Genomic DNA, 17,912 nt, shown 5'->3' on the forward strand with positions numbered 1-17,912 from the left:
GGCACCATTTTGTTTCCTCCCCCGGCGAGGCCTCCGACGTCCTTGCGCGAATCTCGCCGGCCGTTATCGCACAGAGGCTACATTGTTGGATCGGCTTGACAAACAGCAGAGTTCAAGGGCGCTGATAGCAACAATGTGTAATTACACCACTCCCTCCCTCATGCTGCAGGCCTCCTCCACATAACACTCATTCGACTTTTTTTTTTTTTGGGGGGGGGAATGTTCCTACTGGGAAAGTACCACTGACTGAGATGGCAGTGTTAACAATCATCTGGGCTGCGTTATGTGATTCTTCAAAGCCTCGTGTTCCTGAAAACAAAATTGAATATATATATACAGTGATAAGCCATTTATTTATTTTTACCAATTTTCCCTCATGGTGGCAGCACTTCATCCTTTCCTTATTTCATTGTTCCATTGTATGATTATCTCCACTGAAAATAACAATCGTATCAAGTTTCTCTGTGGTCTTTAACTCGCCAAGTTTTCCTCATCTCTGTGATTATCCACACTAATACACATAATTGAGTTTGAGCCCAATCATATTTTCATTCAGAAAAGCAAATGTCTCTTACGTGTCGCTAAGGAACCGCGGAAAATTAGCACTACGTGGCTATTCTTGAATTAGTCTGTCAAGATCTGTCGAGGGCAATTAAATTGACCAAATCTGGTCCTGCTGGTTATTAATGTAAACTTGTGAAATATGTGGACACTTTTAATTTGTCAAACACAATGTATGGGAAATGTCAGAAGAGAAAGCATATGCATGTATGTGTGAATCATAATTAGCGTGTACGTGTGTGTAGTCGAGCATCATGGAGAAAGAGGTCACATCCATATTCATGAAGCAGAAGAACAGAAAAAAAATGGGAAAAGCAAGACGGAGAATGGTGTGATGATAATACATGAACAAATAAATCTTACAGGACATATAATTGTTGAATATCCATACAACTGGTATTTGATTTTTACAACAGAAATTGCTTTTTATTGGATAGCATCAATGCCATAAATTACATTTGAATTACATTTAAATGAATAATGAATGTAATAAAATTACATAAGGCAATAAAAAAATGATCAAACAAAATAAACTGCTAATGTAAAAAACGCAAAATAAAATAAACATGAAATGTCTTGAATAAAAAAGTCAAATAATAATGATAAAAATATAAAACTGTTTACATAAAAACTCAAATAAAGCAAATGTGTTCCAACAAAATAGTACAAAATAAATACCATTTAAAAATCGTTTTGCTTGTGTGAATAAAGTGAAGCCTATAAAGAATAAACCCAATGATAAAATAAATAAAATGGTGATGTATTGACGAGCTGCACAGAAGCGAAGGCCTTGCGGCAGGGGTCCTTCTCAATCACTCTAAGCAGACACGCTCGTATTTAAAACAGCGGGTCCACTCGGCGGGCTGCTGTGTAACGGCCCGTCAGCGTCTTCCCAACATGGCTTCTTATTGCTACCTACAGTGTCGCTCTTCTCTGGCACATCGGACGTCATCATTTCTCTCACTTACTTTTCACAGCGTGAGAGAGCCAAGGAGAGGATGAAGATGAAGAAAGAGGAGGAGGAGGAAATGGAGCGTCTGCGGGCGAGTAGGAGAACATTCCAAAGTGGTGAAGAAGACATCGGAGCAGATATTTCCGCTGCGGATGAATTAACGACCCTTCTCCGACCGAGTGAAGAAGCAGCACGTCACTCACAGGCGAGGCTTCTTATTTCTTTGTGAGATTTGTCTTGATTTAAAAATCCACTTCAAATCAGTCAAAATCTTATCTTCCCTTCATATTTTTGTAGTTCCAGAAAACTAATACACTCAGATTTTATACAGAACTTCTCCTAAATTTTTTTGATTTCCAAAGGAAAAATTCCAAACTTTTTTGAAATGGAATGGTGGCCACGTTCCATATCGCTCATCTGTGTGTTCATCTCCTCCTCATCTCCTCTTCCGCTTCCAAAACACATAGTTCCCACAGGCCGCCCGCTGCGGCGGTTAGCGCCCACTCGAGAGCCGTGACACGGCGTGTACACAACACCGCAAATGTCTTCGTACGGTTCCCAGGCATCGCCTTACCCGCCGCCATCACTCATAAGTCTGTCATGAGGCTCAGCGGGTGACACAAGCTGTTGCTATCATGTACAAACTCATGCCTTGCTCTTTTCTCCTTAAATAGAAAGTTCTATTATATCATATTTGCAAGCATACACATTTATTTATTTATTTATTTATATATTTGTGAATTACATCAAAAAATATACATATACATCAAAATGAATGTAAGTAGCTCCTGCTGGTTGTTTGGCAGACATTTTGTTTTTTTGACCGGAAGTTTGACTGTTTGCTTTAGAGTGTGCAGGTGTACCTAACAAAGTGAGCGCTGAGCTTACACTTCATCTTAAAATCAATTTTAAACATATTTGGAGTTTTCAAGGGTATTAGCAACAAGCGTCGCTTTATCGAGTTGCCTTGACGCTAACTATAACAAATGAGCCACAACAAGTAAAGGTCACCCACGTTATAAAGCGCAGTGTTTTTTACATTAGCTCCATCTGACATTATCAAGAGGAGCTCCATTTGTTTTTCATTGATTTTATACAATAGGTCACATTAGGTTGATATCACACTTATGATAACTTCCCCTCGGCTTTTTTTTTTTTTTTTATATATATTACCACATGGTCCGGGCCAACCCTGCGGCAATCATCACGACTAGTATCATTTATGCAAATGTAATTAGAAGCTAGCAATATGATATGGCAGCACAGGGTGCAAGTGGAAATTTATCACCCAAGCTGCGCGCCATCTAAACATTCAATTAAAATATTGGATTTCATCGAGTTCTATCTGTAGGTAATAAATTAAACAGCCGAGGGAGTGCTGATTTTGTTAATAATGTGGAAGAAGGGGGAGGGTGTATCAAAGTTAGCACGCTTGCTAGAGTTGAGCGATATGGCCTTCAAATAAAATAGAATACAATTATTTGGTTGGTTCGTTGGTTGGTTACAATGTTCATCTTGGTAAAAAAAAAAGTGAATTAATCAACAATTCGTCAGCCAGCCCTTTGCTTAGCTAGTGAACAGGATTCTCATTTCTCGCGGCCTCATTCTGGTGGGCCGCGATCGTCCCACTTCTCTGAATGTCACATTACAATGTTTTTTTTTCAAGATGGAAGCCAAGAGGGCACTTCTATTAATATATAATATTAAATGTGACCTTATTCTTACCACATTTACATAACAGCCCTCTGGATCCTTTTGATATTTTGACCTTTTTTTTTTTTTTTTTTATGGTTCTGGTCCACCTTTGTTATAATGTAGATAAAACTCCGGGTTGGTAAAGCTTTCAAAAAAAAAAAAATATGCACAGAAATGTTGAGATCTCTTAACACTCCCCGATCATTGTGGACTTAAATCTACTCGCTGACTTCCTTGTGTGTGTGACAGCTGGCTGTCAACGGGCGCTAAGGTATCAGACAATGTTGTTTGTGTCTTTCAGCAAGTCCGTGAAGATGCGACCACATTTGGTGGGCGGGGCGCTTTTTGTGCGATGTTCATTTCGACATTTATGCGTCCGTGTTTTATCCAGGTATGTGTTGATGTGCGTGAAAGGTGTCAAATCCTATGTCAGGGGTGAGGTGGCACTCTCATCTCCCGTGCCAGGGTGTCTCCACGAGTGTGCCTGGCGTCAGCAAGGGAACACCTTTCGCCCCTCAACACGCCTTTGAACGCAACACACACACACGTATGCATCTAGAGGTCATTAGCCTTTGCGCCCCGAGACAAGTTGAAAACACGTAAATGTCAACGTTGCGCATTTGCAGCTAGGATGTCCGTGATCGTATGCACATTTCCATCGGTGGATTTCCCATGTTGTGAATAAAGTGTCGCCATTTTAATTAAACGGCATCTGGAAGCATCTCGGGCTGCGATCGCACCTTCGGTGTGTTTCAAAGACTGTCGAAGTTCCGCAAACAAGTCGAGACAAAACCAGTTGAACAGAGATGCAGCACTTTTTCAAGTACAACTCCAAGCTTTGATACTTTGGGGCTTTTCTTTTTGAATTTGTGTTAAGAAAGTCCAATGTTCATGGTGCCCTTTGTGTGTTCTTTGACCCAGGTTTCACCCGAACGCCTCCATCAGGATGTCGATGCCAAAAATATGACGTTATTCTTCCAAAAATGGAACCTTCCTCCTTCTGACTGACCGCGAGGTAAGATCCCCAGCGCCGGCTTGATTATTTTTCTCTAAACGCCGTGAGCACATGTGCAAATGTATATTTAACATTTTGCTAAACATAACATCAATCAATTGATCTGACATGCGTGTGTGTGTGTGTAGCTAAAATCTCTCCAAGATCAATTTTTAAAGATGTCACCTCCGTTTTGCAGGATTTATTTATAATTTGAGTACATTCCAGGCCTTGAAGGTGTCAAGGCCACTATCAAATTTCTTTTCGGGGGTTAGCATAACTGTCAAGATGAACAATTCTAAATACTTTGATGTAGCTTATAACAACTTATTAAATGTCATATTTAATGAAAGTGAAACCTTAAAAATCATCTTCGGTTCATAATTTTCACCTCTCTTGACAAACTCCTCGAGACAAAGTCGTGAGCCAATGCTAGCACGAAGCGTAGCATTGTTAGTGTAAATGGGCAAAATTGGAACGGAACGCTACACAATCGCAATAAACAGTGTCCGAAAATTATGGTTAGCACTCAAGCGCAAAATAAATCTCGCCTTCTACCTCAAGTGTCTTTTTTTACTTTGACGTAGAACAAATGCTGAAAATGTTTTGACACTTTTCTTGGCTCCCATAAGCTGCTTTTAAATTCTTTACGATGATGACACTTGTTAGCGTTCTAAAATTATCCTGCGGGCTAAAGTGCGTTAAGACCAAATTTGTCTCCTAAAACGGGTCGGGCCAAAAATCTTAAATATGAAATGTTTCATATTTCTGTATATGTCTATGTGTAACCATGTGTAACCGTTCTGGAGATAATGATCTATGATCTCAGGCAAATTGTATGTATTCATGTGTCATATGCACATGTGTGTTTATTTGCATGGCTGTGCGGGAAGTGCACATTTTTCTGTGTGTATACTTTAATGCGTGGATGTGTATTTAATGGCAAGCGTCACGTCGAAGCCAAGTTGGCACCGCCGAGCGATGACCTCACTTGTCCTCGACCAGTTTCTAAATCGCTGTGAGATGTTGAGAAGTTTTCTCCGAGCGGCTTTCACAGTGACGGCGAACGTTTTTGCGCCAGATGAGAGAATTCCGGCTCACTTCAACACACGTTTGCTTTGATTGGACTTGGAGAGAAATTGACCCCCCCCCCATCCCCAATCCTCTGTTGGTGGGAAGGAGGTCCCCCCTCACCCCACCTCGACCCCCAGCATCCCTCATTGTTTGCGTGTGACTGCACACAAAACAAAAGCATTGAGCGCGTGGGCGCCGGCGGATGCAGACTTTGACTTGACCTCTATTTACATATGAATGAATTGTCAACACTTATTTTCTTACTTTTCCTTCACATGATGACTGTGTGTGTTTGTCAACTTTTTGGGTTGCGTTAAGTTCGAAGGAAATGAGCTCAACTCTTGTGTATTTCATTTCCAAACAGCACCAAAACAAACTATTGAGTGGAAAAACAATTTACCGCTAAAAGGAACATTCTATAACCACTTAAAACATTAGCGTGATGCTTTAATTGCTGCCAGAAAAACAAAGCAGCCATGATGATGAATTGAGAAGATTTGCACATGGCCAGTAAAGTCATCCACCTTTGTGTGGATGCTAGGCTAAGCCATAATTAGCAGGGTGGTCCACGCATGAGCGGTCACATGTTAAGTAGTGGAGTGGACAGTTGCTAATCAACCGTCACTCAAATTAAATGTGTGTCTGATGACCACTCGTGTTTGGTTCTCACGTCTTATATCTCATATTGATTGATTATATTTGTTTTCTAAATACTTCATCTAGAATTAAAAAAAAAAAGTCAATTAGTGGTGGACCAAAACAACAGACACTTTCAATTTGTTTATGATGTCATCTTCTAGGGTTCTCGTTAAGATGATGAATAGAATGAATAGAAAAACATCAGGGACAGAAAATAAAGTCAAAGTCACCACGCGAAATCATTCTTGGAGATTTCTTTCTCTTTTTCTATCACTCTCTCTCACACAAACACACACACACACACACGAGCGAGCGCCTGCCTCGCTGTTACTGGATTCGGCTGAGTGAGAGCAGGCCTGCACTATTTCACCTCAGGGTGCCCGCCGGGGTCAGAGGTCGTGTGTAATGGTCCAAACCATCTCGAGGAGAAAAAAAAGAAGACTCCTTCACTGGGCTGACAAACTTCTCACACCCTGTAATCACAAAGCCCAGTGTGTGTTGGTGTGAAGACGCTAAAGAGCGCTTTCGTGTATTGTGTCGCTAAAGGACAAGCTTAATGAGCGAGTGATCAGGGTGACAGTCATGCCTGGGGGCTATTTTGGACTGCACCTGCAAAATGTATTATTTCATCCATTATTTCAACGACATTATTAGCTGTAGTATTATTTGCATACATTTTATTATTTTTATCAATATTTTATGAAAAAAAATTGAGGGCAGATTCAGAATCTGCGCCAAAAAAAATCCTCTATAAAAGTTAACTTGCACGTCTAGAAAAACCTTTAACCGACTGCATATTATTACTTATTACAGTATTGTGAGAATAAAGTAATGTCAATAAGAAAAACAAAATCCCTTCAGATTTAACAATTTGATGCTGCAGCTACCATCATTTTCCAAACGTGTCATTATCAGTTAATGGCCTCCCTGTATCAACTTGATATCAGATTGATACCGAATCCCACAGTATTGCAGCGCCATCTTCTATTATGACAATAAAGCTATATATACTGTCAATCCGTCACCTTGAAAACAACTGCGTGTGCGTTAATGTGCACTTTGACTGGCAGTGATGTCACGGTCGCTGTGTTTTCACACGGCAACCCGATAGCTTTGAACCATCCAACTTGCAGCAATTTTGGGCTCAAATGCACTTGACATAACAGAGCCATAATTGGGCGAGTGCGGGCCTCCGGGGAGCGGCGTTTTTGTTTTTTTTCTTCAGACGCTTTGATGACACGATAATGGCCGGGCGAAAGCTTTTCTTTCCCGCCTCGCCGAGATCACACGTGGAGTGATGTCAGTGCGGGAGATGATGTCAAGATTTTGGATGTTGGTCTGGGATAGTTGCTCTAAACCGTTGCCAGGCTGTCAAGCGTAGTGAATATGCTCCAACTCTTAGCCACTTTTCACACCTTTGATCAAGTCTTTTAAATGACTCGATGATTACGTGTAATTTAGCGCAGGAAGTCCCGCAATGACTCACTGGCTTTGCTGGGGTCAAGTCCATCGCATCCCAATTTGACGTGAACGCGTTACTGGACCACACCAATGCAAGTACTTTCGATGGAGTTGTGCAGAAATATTATAAAATATTATATCACTATGCTAACACAAACTTCGAATTACATATAGATTGACTCTTTTAGAGTAGTAGTGAAACTCTTCTTCGTTTGTGTCTGCATAACTTTATTATAATACTGCCCCCAGTGGCCAAACGGCACACACCAAAAATGAATCACGACGACGTTGGCAACAATACTATAAGGATATAAATATTTTAAATATATTCTGTACCACCGTCTCAACATATAATCCATTTTTGCTACTACTTGATCGCAGTTGTGTGTCAATAAGAACTTTTTCCCGCCGTTCTACATTTCCGCATCCAAAGCGTTTTAGACCATCCCAGGCTGTTTCCGAAGAGGCAAACGGGCTTTTGGCTTTTCTTCTCTTCACATAGGTTTGATTTGACCGCTGCCGACACTTTGAACCTTCACAGTTTTCTGTCAAAAGAGGTGGAAAGGTTGTGTGTGATTTCCTCGCATATGTGGAAAAACTCGCTCGATTCCTCATCACTCTACTTTTCAAGTAGTACTTTTCACGTGTCGTCCTCATTTCCTGTCAGTTGAAATACTGAGCTCGAAAGTCATTTAGCCTAGGTTAGCATGAGCATCCTAGTCCATAATAATTTTAACTGGAAGAAATTATCTTCTATCCTGTTTCTCTCTCTCACTTGATGACACTGGGCTCACGTTCCACAAAAATCTAAAAAATAAATAAATAATAATCTAAAAACCGCATTGACCAATGATACGCAATCCTTAACCACTACAGCTAAAGATCAAATTAGTATTGGCAATCACAAGTATATTTCTTTACAATCAAAACAACAGTTGCATGAGGACTGTAACATTATTTCACAGCATTTAAAAAACAATTTATGGATTATTAGACATACTGAAGTTGAACACTAACAGGCGTACTTCCCCAAACTTTTCACCGTGACACCCCCCCCCCCTCCTCCTCATTGCTGCTGTTTGGAGAATCGAGACACCTGATTGGCCGGCGGGAATAAATGCAGCAAAGTCGCACAGAAAGGGGTGTGTGGTGGGGGATTTGGTGGGAGAGGGGGGGGGTCGCTGTGTTTTATGAGCCATTAAAGTTTTATTCATCCCTGCACTGAGGCAGCCATCGGCCACGGGGTCACTGTGCTTTAAATAAACTCCCATCATTCCTTCGCTGCCCCCCCCCCCCCCCCCCCAACCCTGATATGATCACCCCCCCCCCCCCCCCGCCCACCTTGTTTCCCCACTACCACCACACACTTAATGGACTGTTTATTGTTTGATCCTCAAGTCCAACTCCATCACGCGTTCCCTCCGTCTTTCTGCTTGTGGTCGGCGGTGTTCCGCTTTATGTGGTTTGTCTCCACCTTTGTTTATATCAAAGTGTGTTTGTGAGCATGTGTGCGAGGCGAAACCTTAATACTTTGTTTAATTAACTTTTCTTAGAAAAAAAACCTGTACATTCCGAACAATCCAAAAGTCAAAAGCACATTTTCCCATCGCATTTTTGTTTTCCAAAGAAATAACATCCTGAAGTGCATGAGCGATATTTACAACCTATAATTATGAATTGTGTACCAGAATTGATTTTCACATGGTATCGTACATTGTGAAGTGATGCTCTGCGTACGATTTATTTGCAATTGATATATTGCAATATGTATTCATACCAAAATTGCAGTGCTCATTTTTTTGTAAAGTTTGCTTGATACCAGCCACTTGGTATTGCATCACTATTCAAATTCACATCCACTGGAAAATCATCATTCTGAGCAAGTGTTGAAAAGTTCTGAACCAGTTTTGATTATATTGACATACTGAAGTGATGATAAAACGAAGGTTTTTATTTCTCATCTTAACCAAACATCGGTGACACCCCGTTCCTTGGAATGGCATCAAATTTGCGGTATCGTCTGTCGTCAACTCAGCAGTCAAGCTTTTAAAACGCAAACAAGTTCCAAAGTGTTGAGCCTAGCTTTAGCAAGAGCTAGCTCTCATCTTCCCAGCCTCGACGGCGTGTTTACATCCAGTCGGCGTGTGAATTATTGCGTTTCGCCGAGCTTTTAACGGCCGCGAGAAAAATGTCTGCAAATACGTAAACATTCGGCGGGTGTGCTTTGTTTTGAAGGGTCAGCTGAGTGACGTAATGCCAGAAAGAAATTTGTGGTGGTGTTGGGGAGGGGGGGGTGAAGGAAGGCATGCGGGTAGACAGTTTGCAGAGTACAACCCCCCCACCCACCACCACCACGACCCGGTCCTCAACTTTGACCGGCGACCCCGCCGCAGATCTGTCATGAGAGGGGTGCTGCTTAACACAAAACGCAGCCTGGTTCAAGAGTCACGTATAGGGCCAGGCTGCTTGTCGAGTGGGAGGGGGGGGGGAGCGTGGTGTGTGTGTGTGTGGGGGGGGGGGGTACACAGAGGCCTCATTTATCCTCCCTCTCTCTCCTCGCTGCACTTTTCCTCGGCCTTTTGTTTCTGCCAGCGGCAATCGTCCGCGGAGAAGCTAGCGGTCCAGCGGCAGCTACGATGTGACAGCCAGGCCTCGTCAAGGTGCTGAAAAATGTATGTAAATGATATGCGCAAGAAAAAAAAAAAAAAAGAAGAAAGGATCCCAGACAAACAGGAGGGCCAGAAAAACGCCAGCCGAGGAAGACGAGCGGCTCAGGTCAGGAGAACATTAAGACTAAAATGTTCTTTTTTCAGACTGTATTTGAGCAGGAAAAGGTTGTTGCTAGGTAGATTTGATTGATTTCAAATTACCGCCCTTTTTATTTTCACATGGATGATAAAAAAGAATAAATGAATTCAGTCAAAGTGAATTTGTTTTTGATGTTGTTTTTATGTAAGTTGTATGAACTGTTTTTACTTGAATAAAAATGATATTTAAAACAATTGTGAAAAAGTAATTTTATTCTTGTGGCCTATTTTTTTTATTTGTTTGAAAGCTTGTTCTGTATTTTTGTGCACTCTGAACCGTAGTTATTTCGATTTAACAATTCAAAATAATTATTTTTATTTAAAGTATATTTTTGGATTGGGTGGAGAATATATTTATAGTGATCACATTATTGGTACTTTACATTGAACATGCTCAACATTGTAAGTCCTGTAAGGTGTTCATTATTTAGTAGAATACTTATTTGATGAAACATTTATTTTAGGCTCATTTCGCAATTTATATAATTGGTATTTTCATTTACAATGACCAACACGAATAGGATATCTTGCTTTTTAAGGTTTTATTTTGTAATGTCAATTTTAACCATGTATATTTCCGGTGTTGCATTTTTTTTTTTGTAAATGTCGAATGCGTGTTTTTATTTATTACGCGTGCAGCAATCATGATTTTTTTTTTATTATTATTTTTATGCAAGACGCTGCACAAAAATACAGCTGCAACGAAAAAGGTAGTGAAATAACAACAACAACTAAAGGGATAAAGACGCTGCGACGGTTGCAGTTTTTTCCTCGGACTCATTTAAACATCCAGGCCGTCCGAGTCGAGTGTTTTGTTCGTGTTCGGCAGCCGAATGAGAGTGACATCTGATGTTGTGGGCTGTGACGCGTGTTAATTGAAGCCCACGTCTTGTCATTAGGGTCTCTCCTTTGACTATTTCACGCCGCGGGCCTTGTTTACTTTGCTTTTCCGCTCCACTACACTTACGTGATTTGGGTTTATTTAGGCGCCGAATTAAATCGGAGTATTTAGAAGTCGATCGTCGTTGCGTGCATGGCAATACGCACTTAACCAAGTCGCGAAACTTAAATCGCCGCATTTCCTCCTCGTAATTTGGCATTGTATTTCGCAATAAATGCCATCTTTTTAGTGTTCTCAATTAGCTTCCCCCGTCTGTCCCTTATGATATTATTTGATGTCCTCACTTGTTATCGGTTCCATCTGTGATTTACAGTTGCCTAGTAAAAAAAAAATCAATGAAAGTGCACACGATCAATGAGATTCTCTGATCAAATGGCATCATCAATACCTGACAATACTGCTTCCCAAAACTTTGCTGTCAATTTGAATTTTATCCAGTAAAATGCTAATAAATCAGGGATTCTCAATAAATGCTTATGTTATGATAATTTATAGTGAGTGGTTTTGCAAGTCTGCTATTTATTTCTACACAAAATGAAACTCCTTTAAAATACACGTAACCATAAAAAGCAAACAACTCAATTAAAAAAATTGTGTTGAAAAAACAACAACAATCTAGCTATGTGCTCATCTGCCTGTTTTAGATTGTGTTTTTACCATGTTTTATTGTGATTTTTAACTTGCGTCTGTCTCGTTTTTTAGAGGCCTGCTATTTTGATTTTTGCTATTTTTTCCAAATGTGTTAATATTAACATTATTAAGAAAACAATTCAAATCAGTGTAACTGTGTGCATTTATCTTGTGGTAGCCATTTTTTTTGCCTTTTAAATTGATTTTGTTTAAAAAAAAAATAATCCGGTTGTGTGTGAGGGGGTGCCCGATATCTGTCAGATATCTCATATAAAGATATTATATCCATTTTTATAAATTTACAATTTAAATACAATTAATCCATTTTAAGTTGAATGTTCTTTGTTTACAGTACACGTGAATGATGGTTATTTTAATAAATTTAGGAACCAAAATATCTTATTTGAAACCCTGTGCAAAAGCCATAAATTCCTTCTTTGCATTTCAATTTACCTCGGTAGTGCCCCTCTGCTCTGATACCTTGTTACCTGTTGGTGTCTGCACGCTGAATTAGAAAGGCCTTTTGTTGCGGGTGCGCCACTTGTGTATGACACCAGTAATGGCGGTAATTGTTATTGTTGAGATTACCTGTCAAGAGGAGGCGCCCCTGTCTTGACGAGGGGTGACACAGGGGAGGCGCGCTGGGCAAGACAGGCTGGGGGTGCGAGGCGGCGGGACGCCCTGATGACTTCTCCGCTGATAATCAAGCGTTGCGGCCTGTGGGATAATTCAGCTGTCAGTGGCACCTAGCGGGACCCGGCATCAGCCTGCCGAAGCCCAGCTGGCGTGGAAGAAGAAGAAGAGGAGGAGGGAGAAGGGAGGGTAGTGATGGGACACAAGAGTTAAGGCTGTGTCTGAGCCTTAAATTAAAACCATCATGAAGCACTTTACTAGTGACATTGATCAAATTTGAGCAGGTATCATTGTTTTTTTTTTCTGCCCAAGGAGACCATTTTTCAGATGGAGTTGAAAATCCAGCTATCTATCATTTTGATGCTATCTATATATCAATATCAGCGATTCTTAAATTGTACTCGGCATACTCTCTGAAGTGCGGTTCAGTTGTGTTTAACTTGAAAATCTCAAGAGAGGGTAAGAAACCTCGTTGTCTCCCAACACACGTGTGCATTATAAGGAGTTGGTATGAGCAGCAAATCACTTGTGGAGAAGCTATCAGAAAGCTTGTCTTTATCAATGATTGGGTCTGATACTGATAAAGAGGAGGGAGGTAGTTTGGGCTGCGGGGGCTTTTTTCACACTTAAAGGGCCAGAAGGGGACCGCTTGAAAACTGTCGAGAGAGCTGCTAGTGTCTGTATTCCACTTAGGCATCCCACAGGGTTCTGACACGGAGCCTCTGTTATTCCACTGGGATACAAACAAATGCTAAAATAGTATTTTTGTTTTTGGATACTGATAATACACACAAATTTAACCAATGTTGCTATTAAAGCCATAAAATATATATTTTTTTAAACTTGGATGTTGGAAATCTACAAACTACCTCACTAGTCATTGCAACTCTTGCAATTCTGCCTTTCGAGTTGTTCTTGTCGGATATTTGCTAAATTTGTCATCATTTAGCCACTAAATCAAACTCAATTGCTCTATAAACTCATTTGCCATGCCCGTCGCTTTTATTGCCTCGGCGGGCCTCCTGATAACATCATCATCATCATCACCACGGCGAAAATGTTATTAACACGATCATTCCTTGAGATTTAAAAAAAAGAAGAAGCAGAAACGCACCGCTCTCATTTCCTATTCAGATGACGGCATTAAATGCATTTATCACCTAGCGCAGGAGAGAGGTGATAAACAATGCCATTCATTATCTGGCCCAGATGCAGCGATTGTTGATTAGAGGGCTTTGAATGTAACACACACACACACACAGATGGGTGGACATTAAGAAAGGAGAGGGGGGGGGGGTGCGTGAATAGGCTTGGAGGGACATTAACGGCAAGCATGATTGATACTTGCCGCGCAGGCTTTTTAATGGTATTGTTATTCCTCAGAGTTATACCCCCGTCCTCCCCGTCGCGTCTCCTCTCGCAGATAAATGGACGTGTAATAATGAATAGAAATCATACTAGGTTTTTTTTCTTTTCTTTTTTTTCCTCTGAGTGAATCTCAATTAGACAAGAGTTTACATTTAAATGAAAGGAATCGGCGGGTAAATGTGACAGTTGATTAACTGAGATTGGAAGTGTTCACCCAAATAGAAAATTCAGCAAAGTTCACACAAACGCGTCAGAGTGTAAACTGCATGTTTTATTTGGTTATTCTAAATTGTGGGGGGAAAAAAAATGGTGTGTGTGTGTGTGTGTGTGTGTGTGTATGTGTGTGTATATATATATATATAACCTCTCTGTAAAAAAAAAGAGCATTATTATATTTGTAAAGACAGAATCTCTGATGATTTGATCACACAATAACTTTGACACCATTTGAATTGACCACACAGTTACTCCACTAATGTGGAGATGAGGCTGCCAAAGTACATTACGGAGGATTTCATGTGCTGGACCAGCTTTTCCAAAGCACTTGTGTTTATTACACGGGCCTGCGTGGCACACGATGGCTGCCAACACACACGCACGCACGCACGCACGCACGCACGCACACACACCGAGTCCAAATGAGGTCATTATCACGTTTCAGCTGTACGGCGGAATTAGCAAAGGCAAGCTCACGTCTGCTAACCTTTCACACGTCGTAAAGATTTAATCGAAAGTGTGTCTGGCAGCCCGGTTTGATCATCTTTATTTTACAAACTCGTCTTTGACGACGACAAAGGGAATGCAGGAGCAGAGGCACACTCGACCGCTTTATGATATTGATTTTTTTTTTTTCTTGTAACTTTGCTTATAAAAATGTCATAGTTAAAATAAGTTGAGTCCTTTAATAATTCTGGATGTTTTTTTTTTTTTTCCCACAGCAAGCTTATTTCTATTTGATATAAAAAAAAAAAAAAAAATTTTGCATTCACCCCCACGATTTCCTAATAGTCCATTCCTCATTTTCTCGCCTCTGTCTCGCATCGCGTGGCTTCTCTCTCGTATCCGTCGCCGCTTTTGATCTCACGGCCATAAAAGCGAAGTCGGCGAGCGTGAGTGTTTACTTATTTGTCACAATCATTTTTTTACATCCCGCGTGTCACTTCTACTTTAAAAGCTCCAACCATTCATCCGGACCTCCCGATGCGACCGCGCTTGTCTTCACCTTGTCCTTGATTTTCTCTCAACCTCCATAGCGACATGTTGTGGACGCCGCATCCTCCTCTTCCTCCTCCTCCGCTCAGCCACGCCCTGCCACCCTTCCACCCCCTAATCAGGGCCAGATGGAGGCAGGGATGGAGTGATGGAGGGAGGATGGGGAGGGGATCGGGTTTGGACCCGGCCGCGTCCCCCCCACGGTGGGGAGCTGTCAGCCCCGCCGGGAGAGAGGAATTCTTCGGCAATAAAATGCGGATTTATCACCACTCTACCACAGAGAGAGAGAAAGAAAGGAAGGGGGATGAGATCAGAATCGCAAACAGAAAAAAAAAAAATGAGACGATGAGGATGGGAAGATGGCGGCCGGCGGTTCCGAGTGACCGGACCGAGCGGGCCGAATGAACCTGCTGAAAACGAGCGCGCGCAACAATGGCCTGTGTAATTGAAACCAGAATGTGCAGCATTTGATAAATTGCTTGACCCCGCAGGAATGTTCAGCCCGTAAATTTTTACGGCATTTTGGACCGCGCTGAGGTGTGTGCGGCCCTTTGTGTGTGTGCGTGTGGTTTATTACAACAAGAAGAGGCTGTGCGTCCCCCAACCCGACGTTATTATTCCAAAAAGCATAATGGTCCCTCAGTTGTATCTGCCGAATACATGCACATAAGAGACTAGCTTACATGTACTCTGGAGAATTTAGAGTTGTAAATACCACAAAAAATTATATGACTGCAAAAGGGAATATATATATATATATATACACGCTGTAACATTTTGTAATCATTTGAAGTAACAAGGCTGTGGTATATTTTCTGAAAACAGTTTGGTCAAAGAATAACCCAATTTATCTAAAAAAATTAATCTCCCTAAAAAAAATTGGGTTGTTTGGCACTTAAATAGTTTCGGTGAAATGTCACTTTTCTACTCCGGTGTTATTTTTGTCTTGAAATTCCTGAGACTAGTTTTGGATGAGGGTATAGTGTTTAATGTAGTCTTCATAGGTTTATGATTTCCAGTTGAAATGCGTACCTATTGACAGTGAAGTCCCGAGACGGCATGTAACGCAAGCGAAAGCTAGCACGCGCACGCACGTTGCGTACGTCAACAGCCCAGAGGATCACGCCGAGCTCAGCGCGGAGGGCACGGCGAGGTCAACGCAACGTAAACATAGAGCGCGGCCAGATTTACGATGTTTGCCGTCCGCTACGACGACGACTACGAGAGCTCTGCACATTCTCACGTTTAGAATTGCTTTTTGCAGCTTTTCCATCAACCTGACTGGACAGACACTTTAAAAAAAAAAAAAAGCTCTCCGTCAGTAGCTGCAATGACACTTGAACTTAATTATTATTATTTTTTTAACCGTACTATTTAAAAATGCAAAATCAGCCAGCTCAGTTTGATTCATCACATTGTGCGTGCGACTTCAATTTACTTGCTTAAACTCCTCCCACGGCATGGCGGTTAGCATTTCAGTTTCCACATCAAGTTTGTGTACGCAATCAAGCTGCCGTCCGTTCCAGTGAATCACTGCTTGGAAAATGAAGCGTACCTAAGAGTTAAAAAGAGGAAAACACGCCCTCACATCTGGCAGGACCCCGCCGCGAGCCCCCACAGCGTTTCAGCACCCTTCCATGGCCTGTTGACAGTTGTTACCTGTGCCCCAGCGGGCCCTCGCTGCCCTGAGATAAAACCACCTTTATCCAGTGCCAGACGCATAAATATTTCTCTCCCTTTCTTTGTTTTCCAAAATAGCTTTTAATTGTACACGTTTTATGAGCTGGATATTAAGTGCATATGTTTTACAAGACGCGCTGTCCTCCGCCTCACCCCGACACTTCGGCAAATGTTTTGATTTAGTCGTCGAGAAGGAAGAAGAGCAAAAGAAGTGGGGGGAAAGGTATGCCAAGGATGGGACGTACTCCGTTCGAACCCGATGTGTCTCACCACTAGTTTGCTAGCGAACGACGTACATGTCATTTTTACGATTTAACGTTAAAAAGAGACATTGTTTACTGAGAATCCGGGTGTAACTTACGACGTTAGCATGATATTTTGCCAACGATAACAACACGAGTCAGTGATGAGGAGATATATTGGAAGCCGTCGACACAAACAACGATTAGATTTTATATTCGATGATGACTTGGTTGTTCGTCAAACTGAAACGAAACAAACGCAAGTAGCGGAGTAGCTAAGTAAAACACATTAGCTCTTTGCCATTAGGCCAAACATGTTTGAAGAATGAAAAAAAAGGAACAACGACACCTGTTGCAGAACCTGGAAATAAATCAATAAACATAACAATTATTCATAAAATTTTCTTTTTTTTAATTTTCGTAGCTTTGCTTAAACACAAAATTGGAACTTAACACTATAAAGTCTTTTTCCTTTTTCTAATTGTTTTTCCATGTGCTGGTAGCCTCTCGGTGACCTCCTCCACTTTTTTTTTTTTTTTTTTTTAATCCCTCCCCTGCACCCTCGCCAATATCAGCCACATGTGTTTGGGTGACCAGAGCGCTGCGGCGACGTCGCCATTCGTCTTCATTTCTACAAAAGTCATCAGCATACCGTGCGTATTAGCTTCATCGAAGACATCTGATTTCGCCATCTAGCATTCCTCGTAGTTTGAAGCTCACAACACTTTTGGTCATCACGTGATTTATTTATTGGAAAAACGCAGGGAGAAACACAATCATAATTCACGGCAAGAAATGCCAAATATGACTTTTATTTCAAGTGAAGAGCTTTCAAGTTGTTTGGTTTTTGAATGTGGCCTCCAGTTGCACCTTGTGCTTGTTTACGTCCTAGGAGATGTCATGTCACACTGACTTTTTTTGAATAGCTTGTATCCAAATAGTTGGCTCTGCCCAAGCATCAGTTGTGAAATTACAACAGACTTGTTTTTTTTAATCTTAGTTGGAAAAAAATCTGTGATTGGGACATTGTTAGGTCACACTTTGACTAATTTACAAAATTGAG

At 41.3% G+C, this 17,912-nt stretch overlaps 1 protein-coding gene across 2 annotated transcripts in view; it reads left to right on the top strand.

Moving 5' to 3' along the window:
• Window positions 1-17,912, top strand: part of c1d (C1D nuclear receptor corepressor) — an 84,523-nt gene that overhangs the window by 56,153 nt on the left and 10,458 nt on the right. For both annotated transcript variants that reach the window (XR_015067412.1, XR_015067413.1), the window contains exons 10-11: window positions 1,539-1,718; window positions 4,130-4,223. The gene's annotated coding sequence lies outside the window, so the exon portion shown is untranslated. The remainder of the gene's footprint in view (window positions 1-1,538; window positions 1,719-4,129; window positions 4,224-17,912) is intronic.

This window comes from Syngnathus leptorhynchus, chromosome 10 (genome assembly GCF_054491065.1).
Source record: "Syngnathus leptorhynchus isolate UIUO chromosome 10, UIUO_Slep, whole genome shotgun sequence".
In the NCBI taxonomy this organism is placed as follows: Eukaryota; Metazoa; Chordata; class Actinopteri; order Syngnathiformes; family Syngnathidae; genus Syngnathus; species Syngnathus leptorhynchus.